Here is a 5,896-nt window from a genome sequence, read left to right on the forward strand (position 1 = left end):
CAAACTTGAATTAAAGTTGTGCTATCCGCTGCAGTCGCAGGTAAAGTTTAATCTTTAAACAGGGTTATCAAGATGGTACCCGTGTTGCCAACTCGCGTTTAAAAAGTAGCTAAACATATTATTTTAAAGTTGCTTCACTTACCTGCGAACTTTACTAGATACCTATAGAATCTATAGAAAAATAATTTTTTTTAACGGCCATTGTGTTTGTAAAGGGTACACTACATAATTCCGAAATATTTTATGCCGAATTTTAGAATATCGAATTTTATTATTCCGTTTTTTAAATGCTCGACCCATCAAAATTCCGACTGTCGTAATTACGAAAGATGAAAATCACGAAAGTGTATATTTCCGAATAGCAAAAAAGACGATTTTTTTAAATTCCGAACCACATAATTCCGAATATAAAAATTCCGATAGTGATAAACGCCGAATTTAACATTTACGATTTTTGAAATCACGAATTCCGAAATGCCATTATTCCGAAAATTTGAATTCCGATTCCACGTGACACCTATTTTAAATATCCCCATTTTTTAAATTCCGAATTTATCGATTCGTGCTCCGCATCTGCTCCGGCGCTACGGGCAAAGCAGCCCCTTCGCCCTTGCGTATCAAAGCGCAGGCACAATAAATGCTCGCCTCCGCAGCTTCGGCTTGCTGGTCGCCTTCGGCGACCAACAGTTTATTTTCGTGGGGTCGCAGTTCTAACCTAACCTAACCCACTTTTCTGGCAACAGTTCCGTTTTCTTGGGGGTCGCAGTTCTAACCTAACCTAACTCACCTTTCAGGCAACAGTTTGTTTTCGTGGGGTCGCAGTTCTAACCTAACCTAACCCACTTTTCTGGCAACAGCTCGTTTTCTTGGGGGTTGCAGTTCTAACCTAACCTAACCCACTTTACAGACAACAGTTAGTTTTCTTGGGGGACGCAGTTTTAACCTAACCTAACCCACTTTTCGGGCAACAGTTTTTTTTCGTGAGGTCGCAGTTCTAACCTAACCTAACCCACTTTTCTGGCAACAGTTCGTTTTCTTGGGGGTCGCAGTTCTAACCTTTTTTTTTTTTTTTTTTTTTTTTTTTTTTTTTTTTTATTTTTATTTGGGGGGAAAATGCATTCCGCATACCACACGGGTGCGAGGGGTGACCCGAGTGGTTATGTGGGACTCCCGTCTAGGCTAATGAGGCCCACGGTATACCCACTAAAAACCCCCCATATGCCGCCTCGCCGCCCTATTGGTGGGGTTACGGGAACGCTTGCGTGCTCATCCGCGACCCCACCGGCGGCAGCCGCCTACGAGCGGCTCCTTCGCGAATTCCCGAAGGCCCTTCACGTTAGGCGCGCCAGATGGTTCGGCGCGCCTTCCTCCTCGGCCTCCGTTCTGCACTGTAGCGGACCCCCCCGAGCCCGCCACAAGGAAGCCACGGACGCCAGAAAATTCCCCGGCGCCCGGCGACAGATCAGGTCTATGGTCCTGCCGCAATACCACAACTCGGCTGCAGAGGATAGGGAGAACGGCACATCGTAACACCGACACTCCTCTTCCTCTGCAGCCCCACCAACGCCGCTACAGCGGAACGGCCCCGCCAAGTTCGCAGGGGATAGGGAGAGTGGCGTATCGTAATACCATCACGCCTCTTCCCCTGCGATCCCACCTCGGCCGCCGAAGATAGGGAGAACGGCTCACCTCAATACCGACACTCCTCTTCCTCGACGGTCCACCTCCAACGCGTCACAAGCGGGCTTAACAAGCCCACTTGGAGCGTCCTCCTCGGGCCAACCCGCACCTCAAACAGGCCGGCCCTGGTTGCCTCTTCGCTTCACCGTGGGTGACCAAGCCACGGTTACTAAGCCCCTCCACCACGACAAGGTGAGCAACCTGCGGGGGGTCGCAGTTCTAACCTAACCTAACCCACCTTTCAGGCAACAGTTTGTTTTCGTGGGGTCGCAGTTCTAACCTAACCTAACCCACTTTTCTTGCAACAGTTAGTTTTCTTGGGGGTTGCAGTTCTAACCTAACCCACTTTTCAGACAACAGTTTGTTTTCTTGGGGGACGCAGTTTTAACCTAACCTAACCCACTTTTCTGGCAACAGTTTGTTTTCGTGAGGTCGCAGTTCTAACCTAACCTAACCCACTTTTCTGGCAACAGTTTGTTTTCATGGGGTTGCAGTTCTAATCTAACCTAAGCCACTTTTCTGGCAACAGTTTTCTTGTTGGGCGCTACGGGCATCTACGGAGCATCTGCTCCGGCGCTACGGGCATAGCAGCCTCTTCAGCGAGGGCTGCTTCCCCTCCGCGCCTCCGGCTTTTTACATACACTCTAGGGGTAGGACAGACAAGACCACGTGGATAGTGGGGTGCTCCGATTCGGATTTTGGTTAGCTAGACTTAAAAAAGTGCGTTTAAGTCTTATTTTGAAAATCACGAATTTCATTATTCCGAGTTTACAAAAGATCGAATTTCTGAATACCGAATTACTTTATTTCCGATCGGTCAATGATTTTTCGGAATAGACAAATTCGGAAAAAATATTTTCGGATTTTTTCTAAATCGGAACTATAAGCTTTCGTCCATATGAAAATCGGATTTTAAGTATTCGGAAATAACACAGTCGTGATTTTCTTCTTTCGTGGTTTTCCAAGTCGTAATTTCGATATTTCGGACATATAAAAAATCGGGATTATGAAAATCGAGGTTATGGAAGTCGGAAAAACATATTTCGGAATATTTGGGTGTTCCCGTTTGTAAATTGTGCTTATAATTTTATATCATTATAATCTTTGTTTTTAAGCCATAGCGGGCGCAGCATGGTTCCATTTTTACCGCCTGTCACTATGCGCGTCACTTTCGCACTTACATACCTACTTGTTAGAACGTGAAAGGCATGGTGACAAGCGATAAAAATGCGACCGTGCTACCGCCGCAGGACGGCTCTGCTGGAAAAAACCTTGCATTCACTTGGCCGAAGTAGGTAAATAATGAAATAAGGTTTTCTCGAGGGACTACAACATGAGGTTCTTTAAAAAGGGACGGTACAGGTTTTAAAGGGCCGGCAACGCACATGTAACACACCCGAAGTTGCATGCGTCCATGGGCTACGGTGCTCGCTTACCGTCAGGCGTGTCATATACTTTTTTGACACCCTTGTGGTATAACAAATTAGCTGGACCAGATCTTACAATATCCATTCGCATGTAAAGGTTTTGATTTATAGGGTATGTACATATGTGACTATAATGTATTAAGTAATTATTAATTTCGACCAAAGCCTGAGATACTCGTAGCAACACGGGGTCAACGTCTACTCTTATTATTTGCCCTCAGGGCTCGCTTGTCTAATAAGATGATGAAACGAAATATTCTTGTACAGTTGATTTTTACTTCATAAAGACAATTTCCCATTCTTTCCTTTCATTTTATTACAGTAAACATTAATTTAACGAGGCAATGAGACGTTTCCTATACTTTTTTCTCCTGAATAACTTCCGAGAAATATAAACGTCCCGGCATTAAGAGATATTTCACAAATTTAATTTATTTAATGAATAGCAATGTGATACGACGATATCATGTTGCTTTTCGTTTAAATGTTGAAGTGGTGTCGCTGGCTCAGTAATATTATATTTATTGGTGACCTAAGAAAAATAAGAAAAAAAAATGCTATTTTATCTACAAAAGTATACTTAAAAAAGTAACTTACCTACACTCTGATCCTTAAACGTTATACATTTATTAGAAAGAGAATTTCATCGTGACATCAGCAGACATCACGGAAGAAAGAATGAGCGCACCGCGAGACATCATGAAATAAATGGACTTTAAACCCTAATTTTCTTGCTGGTCAGTCATAGAGGCAATATTTCTTAAATGATGTAGTACTAGTAAGTAATAATCGCGTACATAACAGATGCGTTGAGTATTTTTCGACGACGTGGATAACGCGCATATGTAATAACATACTACACTTAGGTACTACTTACACTTACTTAAGACGAAACAGGAGCTGTGATTTAAATATTTTAGGTAAATATACCCGTCTCGCTAACGGAAGCGGCTCCTAAAACTAGTGCGATAAAGACAAGGCGAAAAATCCTGCGTAAAAATTTCAAATATTGAGGTTACGTACTCGACTGTTTCCTCCTCCAAAACTTAACCAATCGTAACCAAATTTGGAAATCTAAATGATTATGAAATTATCTGTGTCGGACCGTTTTGCTTTTTTGGCTAATTGATATCAGTTTTGAATACCACGCCTCTCATTGCGGCATAGTCAATTAGGCCATTTTGGCCATTTTTGAAGGGCTCTAGCGCCTTAAAAAAAATAAATATAAATAAAAGAAAAACGGTCCGACACAGATATTGACAATATTAATCTGTGTTGAAAAAATCATTGCTCTAGCTTCAAAACCCATGGAGGAAACAGTCGAGTACGTTTGTATGGAGAAATGACTACTCCTGTTGGCTCTTAAGCATGCCAAATTAGTACTGAAACTGTTTTGTGATCTTTAGCTGACATTATCAAGTATCAGATTTTTTAGACACTGGACCCCACACTGGATCCGCACCTCATTTCCTCGGTCATTGAATGTACAAAAAATGTCATGACATGCATTTGGCTCGCACCGGATATTGGGGGCGGTCACCGGAAGTGAGCTAGCCGCCATAACCGTAACTCACGTAACTACCCACGTCAAAGTGATGTTACGTGTTTACTATTTAGGCCTCCGTTCGGCGGATTGATGGCGATTGGCTGTCGTAAATTGCGATACCGAGTTCATTATTTTAGCGCCACGCTTAAAAGACATTTCAAATATGGCCGTTTAAAGTAGGTAAGTTGGCGCGGCGCGGTGGTCCGGCCAAAGTTTACCCACAGTCATATCATATTATTAATCCACTTGAGTAAATGTATGCGGGTGCGTGTTTGATAACTACTGGGTTATTGTATAATATAAGATACCTACACTTTAAGTAGAATTATTTTCTAGGAGCTTTCATGCGGATGTGGAGCATATTTTTACAGTTACCTAATTACCACTATTCTTTCGGTCAAGGAAAACATTGTGAGACAACTTGTCTAATTCTAACGAGGACTGGTACTCAGGGTATTAAGTTCAGTTGGCAGTTATGTAAGTACTTTTGTAATTTCTACTGTATGAATATAAATAGGTAGGTATATACAAAACGTAAACGTCAACATCGACTAAATTACAAAAGTTTAGAAGTGGATACACTTCTATGTATTCCAATTTATTATAATGACTACAAAATAATCAAGTCATTAAATCAGGCGTACTTGCCAAAACATCACAGAAATACAAATGCACAAAGTACTCAATAGTTGAATTACGCTCTCTAAATTAAATAAAGTTCAGTTTGAAACTAGTGTTACGGATGCGTCTCGATTGAACTGTTTTGTAGCATTAGACACTGGGAAAGAACTCTCAAGTACTATCTAACTTGAAGAAACCGGGAAAAGGACGTGGGCACTCCAATAAAAAAGGTTACTTTTTTCAATTAGGATCATTTGGCAACTTCCCTCTTAAGAACGTATATGCCGAATGCCGACCAATCAAGAAAAGGTATAAGTGTTGTATATGAGTCGGCTACTTGTGAGAGTGTTCTTTTACGAATGGCGGTGTATAGGAGTCCGAAGTAGGCTCTTGAACCCTTGATTACTTTCTCAAAACTGGCTGCAGTGCTTGTATTGAATACAAATTCTCGTAAATAAAATTGAATCGTTACTGTAAACAAATAGTCTAACCTTATTCAGACGTATGTTTATAATATTATAACGAATTACTTACGATAACAGATTGTTTTTGTTTGATAAGGATCTATAAGTACTTTAAGTAACTATACATTTTATTATGATAACGTTAAGTACTAAAATTT

At 41.6% G+C, this 5,896-nt stretch overlaps 1 long non-coding RNA gene across 1 annotated transcript; it reads left to right on the plus strand.

The window, feature by feature from the left end:
* Window positions 1–221: 221 nt before the first annotated feature.
* Window positions 222–1,631, plus strand: LOC134651556 (uncharacterized). Its single transcript, XR_010097126.1, has 2 exons — window positions 222–562; window positions 986–1,631. It is a non-coding gene; the product is annotated as an uncharacterized LOC134651556 (long non-coding RNA).
* The last annotated feature ends 4,265 nt before the right edge of the window (window positions 1,632–5,896 follow it).

This window comes from Cydia amplana, chromosome 10 (genome assembly GCF_948474715.1).
Source record: "Cydia amplana chromosome 10, ilCydAmpl1.1, whole genome shotgun sequence".
Lineage (NCBI taxonomy): Eukaryota > Metazoa > Arthropoda > Insecta > Lepidoptera > Tortricidae > Cydia > Cydia amplana.